The sequence below is a fragment of the Homarus americanus genome, unplaced genomic scaffold (assembly GCF_018991925.1).
Source record: "Homarus americanus isolate GMGI-L3 unplaced genomic scaffold, GMGI_Hamer_2.0 scaffold19318, whole genome shotgun sequence".
NCBI lineage: Eukaryota > Metazoa > Arthropoda > Malacostraca > Decapoda > Nephropidae > Homarus > Homarus americanus.
Genome location: NW_024732238.1, coordinates 7,137,751 through 7,157,770, shown reverse-complemented (window position 1 = coordinate 7,157,770; position 20,020 = coordinate 7,137,751). Strand labels below are relative to the sequence as shown.

At 48.4% G+C, this 20,020-nt stretch overlaps 1 protein-coding gene across 1 annotated transcript in view; it reads right to left on the bottom strand.

The window, feature by feature from the left end:
* LOC121868418 overlaps positions 1-10,554 on the bottom strand; it is a 17,645-nt gene extending 7,091 nt beyond the window's left edge. Inside the window, exon 1 of the mRNA XM_042369042.1 lies at positions 10,521-10,554. The gene's annotated coding sequence lies outside the window, so the exon portion shown is untranslated. The remainder of the gene's footprint in view (positions 1-10,520) is intronic.
* Positions 10,555-20,020: the final 9,466 nt, after the last annotated feature.

The following is a 20,020-nucleotide window of genomic DNA, read 5'->3' as shown; positions in this document are numbered from 1 at the left end:
CTGGTTGGATGGATGTGTAGGGTAATCCACCGACACCTGGCAGATTATTAAGATATTAAAGTCCGTTATAGAGGTCCTTTAAATGCAAAACCCCTCCACTAACGGACTATATGGAGAGAGGTCCGTTATATGATGGTGTGCCCAGCAGGAGACAGTATCAGGTAACACGTGTCTGGCGAACTACAGGCAGTGAGGAACGACCCGTGTGATGGTGGCTTTATTGTTGACCTGTAGAGAGAGACCAATCACTCTCCCTCCCCTCCCTCACACCCTCCTCCCCCCACCCTCCCTCCCTCCCCCACCCTCCCTCCTACCCTCACACCTCCCTCCTACCTCCACCCTCCCTCCTACCCTCACACCCCTCCCTCCCCTACCCCACCCCTCCCCTCCTACCTTCACACCCTCCCTCCTACCCTCACACCCTCCCCTCCCTACCCTCCACCCTCCCTCCTACCCTCCACCCCTCCCTCCCTACCCCTCCACCCCTCCCTCCCTACCCTCACACCCTCCCTCTACCTCCCACCCCTCCCTCCCCCCTCCTCCCTACACCCCTCCCTCCTCCCCTCTCCCTCCCTCCCCCTTCACACCCCTCCCTCCTCCCCCTCCCTCCTACCCTCCACCCCTCCCTCCCTACCCTCCCTCCCTACCCTCACCACCTCCTCCTACCCTCACACCCCTCCCTCCCTACCCCCCACACCCTCCCTCCACCCCCACCCTCCTCCTACCCTCACACCCTCCTCCTACCCTCACACCCTCCCTCTACCACACCTCCCTCCTACCTTCACCCTCCTCCTACCCTCCACCCTCCCTCCTACCCTCACACCCTCCCTCCTACCCCACCCCTCCCTCCTCCCCTGTCCCTCCCCTCCTATCTTCCCTCCCTCTCTCACCCTCCCTTACCCTCCACCTCCCTCCTACCCTCCCCCCCTCCCTCCTACCCCCCACCCCTTCTCCTCCCCTGTCCCTCCCTCCTACCCCCACCCTCCCTCCCACCTCCCACCTCCTCCCTCCCCTCCCACCTCCCTCCTACCCTCCACACCTTCCCTCCCACCCCTCCCACCTTCCCTCCCTGTCCCTCCCCTCCCTACCTTCCCTCCCTCCTACCTCTCCTGCCCTCCCTCCCTACCCCTCCCACCCTCCCTCCCTGCCCCTCCCACCCCTCCCTCTACCTCCCTCCCTCTCCTCCCCACACCCTCCCTCCTCCCCTGTCCCTCCCCTCCTGCCTTCCACCTCCCTCCCTACCCCTCACACCTCCCTCCTACCCTCCACACCCTCCTCCTCACACCCCTCACCTCCCACCCTCCACCCCTCCTCCCTACCCTCACACCCTCCCCTCCCTACCTCCACCTTCCTCCTCCCTGTCCCTCCCTCCCTCATTCACCCTTCCTCCTACCTCACCCCTCCCTCCTACCCTCACACCCTCCTCCCTCTCCCCCCTCCTCCTCCTCACCCTCCTCCTACCTCCCCTCCTCTACCCCCACCTCCTCCTCCCTGTCCCTCCCTCCCTACACCCCTCCTCCTACCCCTCCCCTCCCTCTCCTCCCCCTCCCCTCCCTACCTCCCCCCCTCCCTCCCTACCCTCACCCTCCCTCTCCCCCACCTCCCTCCTCCCTCCCTCCCCTCCCCCTTCCCCTCCCTCCTCCCTCACACCCTCCCTCCCCCACCTCCCCCTCCCTCCCTACCCCTCCACCCCTCCCTCCCCCTGCCTTCACCCTCCTCCACCCTGCCCTCCCTCCCTACCCTCCACCCCTCCATCCTACCCTCCACCCCTCCCTCCTACCCTCACAACCTCTCACTTGAACTAATGAGGAACCTAAGCACTCTCTCTCCTGTTCAATGACTCTTTTAACTCTGCTCAACGACTCTCAGACGTGTCGTTTCGGGCTCAATGATTCTTAGTTCAACAACCTTCAATTTATCGTTTAGATCTAGTATTTCTTTGTTTAACGAATGACCTGAGACTGTGATTAACGACTACCTCTTAACTATCTGATTAACGACTAACTCTTAACTATCTGATTAACGACTAACTCCTAACTCTTAAGTATCTGATTAACGACTAACTCTTAACTATCTGATTAACGACTAACTCTTATCGATCTGATTAACGACTAACTCTTATCGATCTGATTAACGCTAACTCTTAACTATCTCTCTCTGGTTCAACGTCCCATTACTATGTTCAACGAATTTTCAATCTAGCTCAACAAATCCTCCCTCATTGAACACATCTCCCCCTAACCACTACATGAGCTGTCCGGAGTAAATATGACCTAGAGCCATCGAGGGCCCATAATATGTGAAGCTCTGAGATCACTAGACCGCCATTGTGTGTACTGTAAGGGATATATCAACCTAGTCCCCATGTTGATGTTTTGGGAGATTTTTTTTGTTATTAATATTTTTGTTTTATTTATTTTTTATTTTTTATTTTTTGAATCGGATTGAATATTTGTGTTTTGTAGAATTTGGGTTGAAAGATTTTTTTTTTTACGTATTTTTTGGTAGAATCTTCTAAATATTCGTCTTTTTCCTCCGCCTCTTCTCCTTCATCCATTTCTTCCTCCTCCTTCGCCCTTCCTCCTCCTCCCTCTTCCCCCTCCTCCTCTTCCCCTTTCTTCTCCAACCCTTCCTCATCCTCCCTCTTCCCCTCCTCCTCTTCTACCTTCCTTCTCAACCCTTCCTCCTCCTCCTCTTCCTTTCCTTCCTCTTCCACCTTCCTTCTCACCTTCCTCCTCCTCCTCTTCCCCTTCCTTCCTCTTCACCTTCCTTCTCCAACCCTTCCTTCTCCCTCTTCCCCTTCCTTCCTCTTCTACCTTCCTTCTCCTTCCTTCCTCCTCCTCCCTCTTCCCCTCCTCCTCTTCCACCTTCCTTCTCCTACCTTCCTCCTCCTCCCTCTTCCCCCTCTTCCTCTTCCACCTTCCTTCTCAAGCCCTTCCTCCTCCCCTCTTCCCCTTCCTTCCTCTTCCACCTTCCTTCTCCCTTCACCTCCTCCTCCCTCTTTGCCCCTTCTCTTCCACCTTCCTTCTCAACCCTTCCTCCTCCTCCCTCTTCCCCTTCCTTCCTCTTCCCACCTTCCTTCTCCAACCCTTCCTTCTCCTCTTCCCCTTCCTTCCTCTTCCACCTTCCTTCTCCAACTTCCTTCCTCCTCTTCCCCCTCCTCCTCTTCCACCTTCCTTCTCCATCCCTTCCTCCTCCTCCCTCTTCCCCTCCTCCTCTTCCACCTTCCTTCTCTAGCCTTCCTTCTCCTCTTCCCCCTCCTCCTCTTCCACCTTCCTTCTTAACCTTCTTCTCCCTCTTCCCCTTCCTCTTCCTTCCTTCTCCAACCTTCCTCCTTCTCCCTCTTCCCCCCTCCTCCTCTTCCACCTTCCTTCTCCAACCCTTCCTCCTCCTCCCTCTTCCCCTCCTCCTCTTCCACCTTCTCCTTCCCTTCCTTCTCCCTCTTCCCCTTCCTTCCTCTTCCACCTTCTTCCTTCCTTCTTCTCCCTCTTCCCTTCCTTCCTCTTCCACCTTCCTTCTCCAACCCTTCCTTCTCCCTCTTCCCCTTCCTTCCTCTCTTCCTTCTTCCCAACCCTTCCTCCTCCTCCCTCTTCCTCCTCCTCTTCCCCCTTCCTCCAACCCCTTCCTTCTCCTCTTTCCCTTCCTTCCTCTTCCACGCCCTTCTCCAACCCCTTCCTCCTCCTCCCTCCCCCCTCCTCCTCTTCCTTCCTTCCTTCCTTCCTCCTCCTCCCTCTTCCCCTCCTCCTCTTCCTACCTTCCTTCTCCCTTCCTTCCTTCTCCCTCTTCCCCTTCCTTCCTCTTCCCTTCATTCTCAACCCTTCCTTCTCCCTCTTCCCCTTCCTTCCTCTTCACCTTCCTTCTCAACCCTTCCTCCTCCTCCCTCTTCCCCCTCCTCCTCTTCCACCTTCCTTCTCCAACCCTTCCTTCTCCTCTTCCTTCCTTCCTCTTCCACCTTCCTTCTCAACCTTCCTCCTCCTCCCTCTTCCCCTCCTCCTCTTCCCTTCCTTCTCAGCACTTCCTCCTCCTCCCTCTTCCCCCTCCTCCTCTTCCACCTTCCTTCTCAACCCTTCCTTCTCCCTCTTCCCCTTCCTTCCTCTTCCACCCTTCCTTCTCAACCCTTCCTCCTCCTCCTCTTCCCCCTCCTCTCTTCCACCTTCCTTCTCCAACCCTTCCTTCCTCTTCCCCTTCCTTCTCTTCCACCTTCCTTCTCCAACCCTTCCTTCTCCCCTCTTCCCCTTCCTTCCTCTTCACCTTCCTTCTCCAACCTTCCTCCTCCTCCCTCTTCCCTCCTCCTCTTCACCTTCCTCTCCAACCCTTCCTTCTCCTCTTCCCCTTCCTTCTCTTCCACCTTCCTTCTCCAACCCTTCCTCCTCCTCCCTCTTCCCTCTCCTCCTCTTCCACCTTCCTTCTCAACCCCACTCCTCCCTCTTCCCCCTCCTCCTCTTCCACCTTCCTTCTCCAACCCTTCTTCTCCCTCTTCCTTCCTTCTCTTCCACCTTCCTTCTCCAACCCTTCCTTCTCCCTCTTCCTTCCTTCCTCTTCCACCTTCCTTCTCAACCCTTCCTCCTCCTCCCTCTTCCCCCTCCTCCTCTTCCACCTTCCTTCTCAACCCTTCCTTCTCCCTCTTCCCCTTCCTTCCTCTTCCCACCTTCCTTCAACCCTTCCTCCTCCTCCCCTCCTTCCCCCTCTTCCTCTTCCACCTTCCTTCTCCAACCCTTCCTCCTCCTCCTCTTCCCCCTCCTCCTCTTCCACCTTCCTTCTCCAACCCTTCCTTCCTCCCTCTTCCCCTTCTTCCCTCTTCCTTCCTCTCCTTCCCCTTCCTTCTCCCTCTTCCCCCTTCCTTCCTCTTCCCCTTCCTTCTCCAACCCTTCCTCCTCCTCCCCTCTTCCCCCTCCTCCTCTTCACCTTCCTTCTCCTTCCCCTTCTCCTCTTCCTCCTCCTCTTCCACCTTCCTTCTCAACCCCACTCCTCCCTCCCTCTTCCCCCCTCCTCCTCTTCCACCTTCCTCTCCAGCCCTTCCTTCCTCCCTCTTCCTTCCTTCCTCTTACCTTCCTTCTCCCTTCCTTCTCCCTCTTCCCCTTCCTTCCTCTTCCACCTTCCTTCTCCAACCCTTCCTCCTCCTCCCTCTTCCCTTCCTTAACAAACACTTCATTGATGAGCCCTCTACCTCCCACAGACCCTGAAAGACTCTACTGTGGACTGGCTGTGCTTCCTTACCCCCACCTGTGTATTTTGACCCGTGTGTGTGTGTGTGTGTGTGTGTGTGTGTGTGTGTGTGTGTGTGTGTGTGTGTGTGTGTGTGTGTATGTGTGTGTGTGTGTGTGTGTGTGTGTGTGTGTGTGTGTGTGTGTGTGTGTGTGTGTGTTGTGTGTGTGTGTGTGTGTGTGTGTGTGTGTGTGTGTGTGTGTGTGTGTGTGTGTATGTGTATGTATGTGTGTGTGTGTGTGTATTGCATGTTGTTGCCATGATTTTTGTACTTGTTGATGCACGAGTAAGTTGAGTTGGTGGTCAGGTTAAGTTTGGTTGGTTAGGTTTGGTTAGGTTAGGTTGGTGGTTGTTTGTTGGTTGGTTTGGTGGTTGTTTGTTGGTTGGTTTGGTTGTTGTTTGGTTGTTGGGTTGGTTGTTGGTTTGGTGGTTGGTTTGGTTGGTTGGTTTGGTTGGTGGGTTTGGTCGGTTAGTTGGTTGGTTTGGTCAGTTAGTTTGGTTAGGTTAGCGTTTGGTTAGGTTTGGTCAGGTTAGGTTACGTTAGGTTTCGTTAGGTGAGCGTTTGGTCGCCCTTGCAGGGAATAAATCGGGGTGTGTAATCTTCAGGTGATCCAACACACCTGAAACCTCATTAATATTGTTCCTTGTTGACAGAATATTTTAACAGGGATTAACAATGACGTCGATGTGTCGGCCCCGTTCACACCGTTGATTAGTGAACCAGCCGGGCTTTCTATACCGTTGACGGGTTATTAACGGTGCCTATGAGCTTTAACCTAAAGTAGATATAACTCAAAATCACTGGATTATAAAAACTTTTGAAACAATGTCGGGAAAACAGGATATATTTACATACAGTAACTTCAATACTGTACTACTTTTTGAAGGTCAGGTTTATAAAGGCAAAACTGACTTAGTGAAATTTTTATTATTAACTTATATCAAACTCTATCCTCTTAAGAATAAATAAATAAACGTAGAGATATATAACACTTAGCTTATTAAATAGCACCAACACATCTGCTTTAGGCGCCTTCTATTATCACGTTTCATTTGTTTTGATTAATAATTTGTTTAGTGTTTTGACGCGACTTGTTGCCAGGTGTAGGATAATTCACGGTATGCTTGACGGTTTAGTTTACGCTTTGGTTCATCTCTCATGTGTAATTTCCATGGATGTTCACCTAAATGACCTACAAGTATTGATCTCTTTGTACATTTGCTCGCATACGGCAGCACGAACGGTATATGTGAATATAGTTGCCTAATCTTACTGGCTAAGCTCATAACTACAGCATAACATACCATCATCCCACACTGAATTGGTCTTGCTGTCATGTATGCAGAATTTTACACACAATAATTAACTGTAGTTCATGTATGCGCAGGAATGAAACATGAACGTAAATCTGTATCTTACATAGATCATTAAGCAAGTCGGGTTTCTCGTCGTCGTACATCAGCCAACACGGATGGTGGAGCCGCGTCAGTGTTTCAGGCGAGACATCTTTGCCTGTGGCGAGGCGGCCGACCTTGCCTACTGTGTGACGCAGTTTCCTTCCCCTCATCCTCCCCTTCTTACACTGGCTACGTGAGCTCGTTCCATAGTGATGACGCTTACAGTCGCTGGGGAACGGCCGCTACGTTTCATAAATGATGCAGGACTTAACCTCACGAGGGAGAAGAAACCTTACCGAGGGGAGTACATCACCAGCCAAGACATAAACAAAGCCGACATTTAGAACGCGTCCGCTGAGACAACAGTTGCCAAGAGTCGTCTTGGTATCTGTGTTTCCCAGGGAGGTGGCGACGGCTTCGCTGCCAGGGGACCATTCAGGTGCTTGGGATCTTAAAGCTTCCTACTTTGCATTTCCTCAGTAAATGGAGGATGGAAGGAAGCACTTACTTAAAACACAGTCTCTCAAGTGTTAAAACGGTTTTTTATACTGTCCACACACACCAGTAAAGGCAGAATTACAACTCACTAACTTTAATGGTCGCAACGTAAGTGAGCCAAATAGATGCAGTCTTACCATCCTAACTAGAGTCAATATAACTTAAGATGTTTTGAGAATATGAAGCCAAGGGGCAGCACAGTACTAAATGAAGGGTTCTACACTACAGAGGTCGTCGAGTCAATACAAATTATACAAGTGAGGGGAGATAGAAGGGTGGCGGAGGGAGAAATAATAATAATAATAATAATAATAATAATAATAATAATAATAATAATAATAATAATAATAATACGGAACCTATATATCAGACTTCAAATAAAACCATGACACCATTGTTTCTCTCTCTCTCTCAAAGGAACAGACTTGACTACGACACTGCATTCAACTCATTTTTATTATATTCCCTGCATCTATAATTAAAAAAAAACTCATAAATATACACTCACCTCACAACTATGAGTCAAGACCTTCCCTCACACTCTCACAAGTATGAGTCAAGACCTTCCCTCACACTCACACAAGTATGAGTCAAGACCTTCCTCCTCTCACAAGTATGAGTCAGACCTTCCCTCACACTCTCACAGTATGAGTCAAGACCTTCCTCACACTCTCTCACAAGTATGAGTCAAGACCTTCCCTCACACTCTCACAAGTATGAGTCAAGACCTTCCCTCCCTTTCTCACAAGTATGAGTCAAGACCTTCCTCCACACTCTCACAAGTATGAGTCAAGACCTTCCCTCACACTCACAGAATGAGGTCAAGACCCCTCCACACTCTCACAAGTATGAGTCAAGACCTTCCCTCACACTCACACAAGTGTGAGGTCAAGACCTTCCCTCACACTCTCTACAAGTATGAGTCAAGACCTTCCCTCACCTCTCACAAGTATGAGTCAAGACCTTCCCTCACACTCTCACAAGTATGGTCAAGACCTTCCTCACACTCTCACAAAGTATGAGTCAAGACCTTCCCTCACACTCTCTGCAAGTAAGGTCAAGACCTTCCCTCACACTCTCAAAGTATGAGTAAGACCTTCCCTCACACACTCTCACAAGTATGAGTCAAGACCTTCCCTCACACTCACATAAGTATGGTCAAGACCTTCCCTCACATGCTTTCCCTCCTTTACATGTCACAAGACCTCAGTAATGAGTTGATGAATAACAGGTGGAAGACAAAGACAACTCACATACCCACAATAAGGCGAAGGTTATACAATATTAACATGGCTATCTCGCCTCTATGACCCCTTCACTCATACTCCTTTCTTGACTCATGACGGAGACAGCAGTGTTTATTAAAGTTTTATAAATTAAAGTTTTTTGAAGTTAAGAGTGAGAGCATAGGGAATCTACTTCAAATCAGCTTAATGTATACAGTAACAAATACCATGACTATTCACGAGCTACAAAATATGTCAGTAAATGGCATCATGTAGAGGTAGAAGAGAGTTGGCCACGCCCACACCATCCTGCTGTTGAAATATCAATCAATACTGAACCCCGCCCGCCCTACCCTGCGCCGTGCCCGCCCTGCCCCTGCTGCTGAACCCCGCCCCGCCCTACCCTGCTGAACCCCGCCCCGCCCTACCCTGCTGAACCCCGCCCGCCCTACCCTGCTGAACCCCGCCCCGCGCCCTACCCTGCTGAACCCCGCCCCGCCCTACCCTGCTGAACCCCCGCCCTACCCTGCTGAACCCCGCCCCGCCCTACCTGCTGAACTGCCCGCCCTACCCTGCTGAACCCCGCCCCGCCCTACCCTGCTGAACCCGTCCCACCCCGCCCCACCCACCCCACTCAACCCCCACCCAGCCCCCTCTAACTACCCAGAAAGGAAGAAAAGAAAAGATAGATAGATAGATAGATACGTGGATGAAGATAAAATTGCCTTTAAAGACAACCAACTCAGGGGGCACCATTACCCCCTGAGACAGCCAACTCCAGGGGCACCATTACCTGGGGCCAGCCCAGCTCAGGGGCATTACCCCTGAGACAACCCAGCTCAGGGGGCACCATCCCCTGAGACAACCAACTCAGGGGGCACCATCCCCTGAGACAACCAACTCAAGGGGCACCATACCCCTGAGACAAGCCAACTCAGGGGGCACCGTACCCCCTGACAGCCAACTCAGGGGAGCATCCACCCTGAGACAACCAACTCCAGGGGCACCATCCCCCCAGACAGCCAACTCCAGGGGCACCATCTACCCCTGGGACAGCCAACTCAGGGGCACCATCCCCTGGGCAAGCCAACTCCAGGGGCACCATTACCCCTGGGACAACCAGCTCCAGGGACCATCCTGAGGACAGCCAGCTCGGACATCCACAGGGACAGCAACCAGGGGCAGCCCTGGGACAAGCCCAGCTCAGGGGCACCGTCCCCTGAGGACCCACCCAGCTCAGGGGCACCATTCCACCCCTGAGACAACCAACAGGGCACCATTACCCTGGGACAACCAGCTCAGGGGCTCATTCCCTGGGACAGCCAACTCCAGGGGGCACTATTCCCCTGAGACAACCAACTCAGGGGCACCACCCTGAGACAACCAACTCAGGGGGCACCATTACCCCCTGAGACAACCAACTCAGGGGGCACCAAATTTAATCCCATCAATACAAACATTATTTAACACATAAACATAACATTAATTAAATAACCTTAAATATACCTCCCTAATTAATCACACAAAGCCTTATAAGTTAACAGATTAATTATAAGTTAAATTAAGTTAAGTTTGTTAAATGAGTCAATGTTAAGTCAAGTTTTATAGTGAGGAAAGTTCAGTTGGCTGGTTGGAACTTAGGGCATTATACTTCAAGATTTAATCCTCTCTCTTGATGGTGAGGCTTCATTAGGCAGGATTCAGTGCTTCAGTGCTTCGTTAAGACCTCGCAACCTAATCTTAATGAAGCACTGGGCATAACAATTACCTGGGAGTTGTCTTAAAAGGAGTCTTATTACCTGGTGTTAAGAATAAAAGTACCTGGTTTTATGTTAAGAGAATATAATTACCTGGTATTATGTAGTATAATCACATAGAATCATAAATAGTATAATCACCTGTATCATAAAAAGTATAATTACCTGGTATTATGCAGGAGTATCATTACCTGGTATTAAGGTATAATTACCTGGTATTAATGGGTATAATCATCTGGTCAAAAGGTATAATTACCTGGTATTAAGGAGTATAATTACGATATTAAGAGGTATAATTACCTGGTATTATGGGAGTATCATTACCTGGTATTGTGGAGTATTATCACCTGGTATTATGAGGAGTATTATAATTACCTTGTGTTATGCAGAGGACATATAATTAAGCAACAACAAACAAATACACAACAACATTTACCACTAGCGTCACTGCAGCGCGGGGAGCAGGAGGCCTTGGGAGGTGTGTGTGTGTGTGTGTGTGTGTGTGTGTGTGTGTGTGTGTGTGTTTTAAGTTTGTGTGTGTGTGTGTTTTAAGTGTATGTGTCTGTTTTAAGTGTATGTGTGTTGTTTAAGCAAGTGTCTGTCTGTGTGTATGTATATGTGATGATGACGACCCCCCTCCACCACACACACGAGAGGCGGTACACACACGCTAAGGTTGGTTGCTTGGGGTGCTCTACTAGGAAGAGGACCAGTCGGCTGCGTTCTTCTGCCAGCGTCTGTCACTAGCTAACACCTCTCTACTCTGTAAGATTGACACATACAACTATTTAGTGTGGCCAGAACAACATGTAATGCTTTTGCTTTATGTTAAGGATACACCTGAAGATTTGAAGCAGGTTATTAGTTTATATTAATCAACCAGTTTAGTTGTTATTTGATGATAGTATTGTCTTATGTTACCTGATGTTAGGTTGGGTTAGGGCAGTTAATCATCAGGTGAAATAAGGTGAGTAGTACAATAACTTCTTCAGGTGATCCAAAAAACAAATAATAAAAAATGCCAAATATTCATGTAGAAATAATGAAATACTGAGTTTATCTTTGAGTTGTTTGTAGAAGCAGATAATTTATGATAAAACTCCAGAACACAAAAAAAAATAGAAAATAATATACGATTTTATTAACAACACTGCGAAATTGTATGGGGAGTATGGCAGAGGTCATTAGCCGAACTTTGACCTTTGATAGACTGTGGTTTGACCTCACGAGAAAAAGGAGACAGGTTACTTTTATAATTATGACCTTGACCTCACAGTATAGGAGACTCAAACATTAGCGAGGTCACACATTGAGTCACTATGTTCAGTGACCAGGTATGACAACAGGTGTTCTAAGACAATCAACACCTGCCTTGGCCCCAACAGGTAGGACGGGTAAGAAGGAGGGATGGGGGGGGGGTTGGGGGGGAAGGATGAAGAGGGGGAGGAAGAGAAGGGATGGGAAGAGGAAGGTTAAGGGAGAGGGGGAGGGAAGGTTAAGGGGAAGGTTAGGGAGGGAGGGGAGGGGGAGGAAGGGGGAAGGTGGGGGAGGGGGGAGGAAGGTTAAGGGAGAGGGGAGGGAAGGTTAAGGGAGGGGAGGGAAGGTTAAGGAGGTGGGGGAGGGAAGGGGGAAGGTTAAGGGGGGAGAGGTTGAGGAGGGGGTTTGAGGAGAGGGGAGGGAAGGTTAAGGAGAGAGGGGAGGGGAAGGGTTGGGAGGGGGGAAGGTTGGGGAGAGGGGGAGGTTTGGGGGAAGGGTGGGGGGGGAGGTGGGAGGGGAGGGGAAGGTTGGGGAGGGGGGGAGGGTTAAGGAGAGAGAGGAAGGTTAAGGGAGAGGGAGGGGGGAATAAGACTAAAGCCAACCTCGCTCTCTCTTTAACCTCCCAGTCATTCTCTTACATAAAAGCCATAAACCTAAATAAATAAAAATATAAGTAGATAAATAAGAGTTTAGAGAATCCATAAGCATCAAAATAATAATAATAAAATACTTCCTAATAGTGTTTGTAATAATAATAATAATAATAATAATAATAATAATAATAAAAGCGCCTCCATGCCTCACAACACAGGAACGGACCCTTGAGTGTTGCCTTTTGAATATCAGTGTGAGTTTGAGGGTAAGGTTGAGTCTTATTAGGTAAGGTCGAGTGAGGAGACTTATAATGTCATTCTGTAGTTATGTAGAGTACAGCTATTAGTTATTATTAAGGTCTTATATTCATGATAATTACAGGTAATGAAGGTGTGTGTGGGTGTGGGACTGCGTGTATGTATGTATGTATGTATGTATGTATGTATGTTGTGTATATGTGTGTGTGGTCAGTTTAAAACATCCTTGTCTCCCTCCTTCCTATCCACCCACCTACCCACCCTTCCCCCATCCTAACCCACCTAACCCACCACTCCAGGACAAGATGACCTATCCTCCCCCCACCCATTTGCTCCACACAGGGGCACATACCACACAGGGCACATACCACACACATTGACATACCACACACAGGGCACATACCACACAGGGCACATACCACACATGACAACACACAGGGACAACTACCACACAGGACACATACCACACAGGGCACATACCACACATGACAACATACCACACACAATTTTTTATACCACACAGGGCACATACACACATGACAACATACCACACAGGACACATACCACACACACTGACAACATACCACAGGACACATACCACACACAGGACACACATACCACACAGGGGCACATACCACACATAACAACATTCCACACAGGACACATACCACACAGGACAACATACCACACAGGACACATACCACACAGGGCACATACCACAGGGCACATACCACACATGACAACATTCACAGGACACATACCACACAGGACAACATACCACAGGACACATACCACACACAGGGCACATACCACACAGGGCACACATGACAACATACCACACAGGACACATACCACACATGACAACATACCACACAGGACACATACCACACAGGACACATACACAGGGACACATACACATGACATTATACCACACAGGACATACCACACACATGATAACATACAGGACACATACCACACAGGACAACATACACAGGACACATGCCACACAGGACACATACCACACGGACATACCACAGGACACCACAGGACACATGCCACACAGGACAACATACCACACAGGACACATACCACAGTACCTTAACCTCAGCACCATCATAACACCTCAAAGTCTATCAAATTTATTAATAAGGTGAAGAAGGGGCAGAAACCACGACCCGACCCATGGTCCCAGGGTCTCATGGTCCCAGGGTGTCAGGGTCTCTCATGGTCTCCAGGGTCCCCCAGGGTCTCAAGGTCCTATAGTCCCAGGGTCTCAGGGTCTCAAGGTCTCGGGTCCCAGGGTCCAGGGTCTCAGGGTCCCAGGGTCTCAGGGTCCCAGGGTCTTGGTTGACAGGGTCCCAGGGTCTAGAGATGTGGTCCGGGTTGGTCCCGGTCCAGGATCTCAGTCTCAGGGTCCCAGGGTCTCAGTCTCAGGTCAGGGTCTCAGGGTCTCTTGGTCTGTCTCAGGGTCTCAGGTCCCCAGGGTCCCAGGGTCTCAGGGCTCAGGGTCCCCAGGGTCTCAGGGTTCTCGGGTCTCAGGGTCTCAGGGTCTCAGGGCTCAGGGTCCCAGGGTCGGGTTCTAGGGTCTCAGGGTCTCAGAGTCTCGGGATCTCAGGGTCCCGGGGTCTCGGGTCTTAGGTCTCAAGGTCTCAGGGGGTCTTGTAGGGTGTTTTGATTTGGGGTCCCAGGGTACCAGGGTCTCGGGGTCCCAGGGTCTCAGGGTCTCAGGGTGTAGGGTAGGGTCGGTCTGGGTCTCGGGGTGGGTCGGGTCTCGGGGTCTCCAGGGTCTCAGGGTCTCGTGGGTCTCTGGGCCCCAGGGTCTCCAGGGTCTCAGGTTCTAGGGTCTGGGTCCGGGTCCAAGGGTCTCTGGGTCGGGTCTCAGGGTCCCAGGTTGAGGGTCTCAGGGTTTAGTGTCTCCCAGGGTCTCATGTTCTCAAGGTCTCGGGTCCCAGGGTCTCAGGTCTCAGGGTCTCAGTCTTCAGGGTCCCAGTGTCTCAGGGTCTCTGGTCATGGTTATGTCGATGTTAGTAATACTTAGTGGACGAATGATGTGGTGGGCAGATAGATAGATAGATGGATAGACTGATGATGGATGAATGAAAATAAATGGATAGATAGATAGATAGAAAAATAGATAGATAGATAGATAGATAGATAGACAGAGAAAATATAGATAGATAGATGGATAGATAGATAGATGGATAGATAGATAGAAAAATAGATAGATAGATAGATAGAAGAAATATAGATGGATGAATGAGACAGAAAATAGATAGATAGATGAAAATAGATAGATAGATAGATAGACAGAAGATAGATAGATAGATAGACAGAAGATAGATAGATGAATAGATAACTCCCCATCTCCCTCACCAACATCTGTCTCTTGAGCCACAATAAACAAGATGGAGGGAGGTGTTTACATATCTGCATGGCCGCTGTCTGCTGATCCTCAATGACTTAGTGAGGGATCTGCTCTTCTGTCACTGTTCTGTCTGTGTGTGTGTCTCTGTCTGTCTGCCTGTCTGTCTGTCTGTCTGTCTGTCTGTCTGTCTGTCTGCCTGTCTGTCTGCCTGTCTGTCTGTCTGTCTGTCTGTGTGTCTCTGTCTTGTCTGTCTGTGTATTTGTCTGTCTGCTCTGTCTGTCTGGCTGTGTGTGTCTCTGTCTGTCTGTCTGTCAGTCTGTCTGTCTGTCTGTGTGTCTGTGTGTGTCTCTGTCTGTCTGTCTGTCATTGTCTGTCTGTCTGTCTGGCTGTGTGTGTGTCTGTCTGTCTGTATCTTCCTCACACTACCATACTCATATACTGCATGTATAAATATCCATACACATACAAATGTACATTATATACATACGTTCATAAATACACACACATAAAATATACATGCATAGTTACATTCATACCAGTATACATTTATACTCATACAAACATACACACAAATACTTTTAACATATATACTGCATATACATTACATTAATATATACATTAATACATACATATACAGTTTACATCCACCTACATATACATCCTCATATACATACGTACACTCTAGCACTCACATCACACACACACACACACACACACACACACACACACACACACACACACACACACACACACACACACACAGGGGGTTATCACCAGACAGGTAAAATAACCATGAAAACAATGAAGAGAACCAAACGGGTGATAAAAATCCAGGTGTTATCTTACTAGTGTTATCAGTTAGTGTCAGGGGGCGGCTGATAACATAAGAAGTCTGGTCCTTAGTACTGTGGAAGTATAGTGTTATCAGGTGAAGATTAGGCACTCCAGGTGTTAGCTTGTCTTTTGACCTGACTGAGCTGACCTGACCTAATCTGACAGCCTAACCTAATTATTGCCACCACCACCAACAACTATCTTCCACAGCAACAACCACTACCACAACCACTACCATCCCACTATCTCACAGCCACAGCAGCAACCACTACCCCCACCACCACCAACACCACCACAACCTACCATCCCACTACTACCACCACCCTACCACTATCTCACAACCACAGCACAACCCTACCCCCACCACCACAACAACACACCACCATCCCTACTACCACCACCCCTACCACTATCTCCCGACAACCACCTCAGCCACCACCACCTTCACTATAGCCATCCCCCACCCCACACCACCACCACCATCACCCCCGCCACCACCACCATCAACCACAGCTAAAAGTCCCTCCAACACAACATTTCTATTCAAGACTCACATAAAAAATAATAAAGGCCATAATTAGAGGTATGATTACACGCACTTTTTCACCTCCCCCCCTACCCTAACTCCCCTTCCTCCCCTCCTCCCTCTACCCCCTCCCTCCCTCCCTACCCCCCCCTCCCTACCTCCCTCCTCCTTCCTTCCTTCCTCTTTCCTAGTTGTTGGGCAGGTAGTTCCTTCTAATTACCTTGGAATAGGGTCGTTAAGTATAAGATCAGGGAGTGTTAGCACAGGCGAAGAGACAGGCCTTAGCAGACGAATAGAGACAGACAGACGGGCAGAGACGGAGAGATAGGGGTTGGGATTGTTATTGATGGCGGGTTCAATAATTCCACCTTCTCTCTCTCTTTGGCTCATTATCTCACTCTCTCTCACTGTTTCATTATCTCTCCTCTCTCTCACTGACTCATTCATTGTCTCTCACTCTCTCTCACTGACTCATTCATTATCTCTCCTCTCTCTCACTTTGACTCATTATCTCCTCTCTCTCACTGACTCATTATCCTCCTCTCTCTCTGTCTCATTCATTATCTCTCAATGACTCATTCATTATCTCTCACTGACTCATTCATTATCTCTCACTGACTCATTCATTATCTCTTCTCTCTCACTGACTCATTTATCTCTTCCTCTCCTTTGACTCATTATCTCTCACCTTCTCTCACTGACTCATTCATTATCTCACACTCTCTCACTGACTCATTTCATTATCTCTCCTTTGACTCATTCATTTATCTCCACTGACTCATTCATTATCTCTGCTAGCTCATTCATATCTCTCTCTCTCTCTCTCACTGGCTCATTATCTTATCTCTCACTGACTCATTATCTCTCACACTCTCTCACTGACTCATTCATTATCTCTGCTCTCACTGACTCATTATTCTCTCATGACTCATTCATTTATCTCTCACTGACTTTCATTCATTATCTCTCTCTCACTGACTCATTCATTATCTCTCACTGACTCATTATCTCACTCTCTCTCACTGACTCATTCATTATCTCTCCTCTCACTGACTTTCATTCATTATCTCTCAATGACTCATTCATTATCTCTCACTGCTCATTCTTATCTCTCCTTTGGCTCATTCATTATCTCTCACTGACTCATTCATTTTCTCTCACTGACTCATTCATTATCTTCTCTCTCTTGGTCTCATTTCATTATCTCTCTCTCCCCAGCTCGTTTTATTTATCTCTCTCTCACTGACTCATTATCTCTCACACTCTCTCACTGGCTCATTTCATTATCTCTCTCTCACTGACTCATTCACATTCTCTCACTGACTCATTCATTATCTCTCTCTCTTGTTTCATTCTTTATCTCTCTCTCTCTCTTTAGCTATTCATTATCTCCTCTCTCTCACTGGCTCATTCATTATCTCTCTCTCTTTGACTTCATTCATTATCTCTCCTCTCTCTCACTGACTCATTATCTCCCTCTCTCTCTGGCTCATTCATTATCTCTCCTCTCTCTCACTGACTCATTCATTATCTCCTCTCTCTCCTTTGGCTCATTCATTATCTCTCACTAACTCATTCATTATCTCTCACTGGCTCATTTCATTGTCTCTCACTGGCTCTTTCATTTCTCCACTCTCTCCTTTGACTCATTCATTTTCTCCTCTCTCTCTGTGCATACAACAAACGTGCGGCTTACACTCTAAAAACATGCGGAATACATTTACCTTTAGTAGAGGGGAGTCGTTAATCTTCCTAAATCCCCCCGGGGGTAGTGAGGCAAACCTAGTTACTGTAATGGCGTGAGTCTTGTAAATCTTCAGGTTTCAGCTTCCTATCCTCTCTCTCTACTTATCTGTCTATCTGTCTGTCTATCTCTATTCCCACTTGTCTGTCTGTACTCTCTGTCACCCAGTCTGTCTCTCTCTTTCCTTATCTGTCAATGTCTGTCTGTCTCTATCTTATCTGTCAATGTCTGTCTGTCTGTCTGTCTCTCTCTCTGCTTATCTGTCAATGTCTGTTTGTCTGTCTGTCTGTCTCTCTCTCTCTCTACTTGTCTGTCAGTGTCTGTTTGTCATCTGTCTCTCTCTGTCTACTTGTATCTGTCAATGTCTGTTTTGTCTGTCTTGTTCTATCTGCTTATCTGTCAATGTCTGTCTGTCTGTCTGTCTCTCTCTATCTATCTTGTCGTGTATGGTCTTGTCTGTCTGTCTGTCTCTATCTATGCTTGTCTGTCAGTGTCTGTTTATCTGTCTTTGTCTGTCTGCTTGTCTGTCAGTGTCTGTCTTCTGTCTGTCTCTCTCTTCTACTTATCTGTCTGATGTCTGTCTGTCTGTCTGTCTCTGTCTGCTTGTCTGTCGTGTGTCTTCTGTCTGTCTGTCTCTCTCTATCTAGCATCTGTCAGTGTCTGTCTGTGCTGTCTCTCTCTCTACTTATCTGTTAGTGTCTGTCTGTCTGTTAGCTCTCTCTATCTACTTATCTGTGTATTCTGTGTTTCTGTTTGTCTCCTGCTATCTGCTTATCTGTCAGTGTCTGTCTGTCTGTCTCTGTCTGCTTGTCTGTCAATGTCTGTTTTGTCTGTCTCTGTCTCTATCTACTTATCTGTGTGTCTGTCTGTCTGTCTGTCTCTCTATCTGCTTGTCTGTCAATGTTCTGTGTCTGTGTATATATCTTGTCAGTGTCTGTGCAATGTAATATACTCGTATAGCGTCATAATCGGTGTCGCGATACTTGATAAATGCGTGTCGCAATCTGTAGCGTCTTATTCGGTGTCTTCACGTCTGTCTGTGTCACCAATCTGGCGTCTGGTCAGTGTCTGGTGCGTGCGTGTGATAATATATCTTGTCTGCTTCGTGCTGTCGGTCTTCTTGTCGTTTGATGTCGCAATCCTGGCCCCGTCTGTCGGTGTCGCGATGCGATGCGCGATGTGATGTCTGTCTGGCAATCGCGTGGATGGCGATAGATGCGTGTCTGTCTGCGTCTTGTCGATGCCTTGTCCGTCACGCATGTCTGTCTCTGTCACCAGCGTCTGTCGGTGTCTTAGTGCGATATATATCTTAATCTGCTTACGTCTGTCCGGTGTCTGTCTGTCTATCTCTCTTATCTGCTTCATCTGTCCAGTGATGTACGATGCTGTCTCCTCTCATCTGCTTGCATCTGTCAGTATTCTTGATGCGTCACCTTCTTTTCTCTATCCCTAGCCATCTTGTCTCAGTGTCGTCACCGATAAATATGATGTCTCCATCTGCTTACGTCTGTCGGTATGCTGATCACGTGTAATGTAACACTCTGCTATTGATGATCGTCTTGATGTGATTATGCAATAAGCGTCACCAGCCGATGATGTGATGCGTCATCTTGATATATACTCTCTCTGCTTGTCTGTTGATGTCTGTCATCTGCTACTTTATCACAGTATTCTTGATGCTGTGCAATGTTTTATTATATCTGTCAATGTCTGTCTGTCTCTACTCTCTCTCTGCCTGTCATGTCATCTTGTCTCTGTCTCTTGTCTGTCTTTCTTTCTCTCCTCTACTTATCTTAATCTGTCTCCTCTCTCTGCCTGTCTGTCCAATGTCTGTCTGTCTGTCTGTCTCTCTCTCTGCTTGTCTGTCCAGTGTCTGTCTGTCTGTCTCTCTCTCTCTACCTATCTGTCAATGTCTGTCTGTCTTGTCTGTCTCTCTCTCTCTGCTTGCTCTTTGCTCCAGTGTCTTGATACATCTTGTCTCTTTCTCTATCAGTATCTGTCTGTCTGTCTGTTTGTCTCTGTCTACTTATCTGTGTGTGCCTCTGTCTGTCTCTCTCTCTACTTGTCTGTCCCAGTGTCACGTCTTGGCCTCTCACCACTCTCTCTGCCTGTCTGTCGGTAATGCGTGCGATAAATGCTTGTCTTGTCTGTCTTATGCTCTCTGCTTGTCTGTCTGTGTATATATATCTGCCTGTCTGTCAGTGTCTGTGCAATGTATGCCCGTATATATACTCTGCTTGTCTGTCCAGTAATGCATGCAATGCTCTCTCTCTCTCTCTACCTGTCAATGTCTGTCTGTCTGTCTCTCTCTCTATCTGCTTATCTGTCAATGTCTGCTGTCTGTCTCTCTCTGCCCATC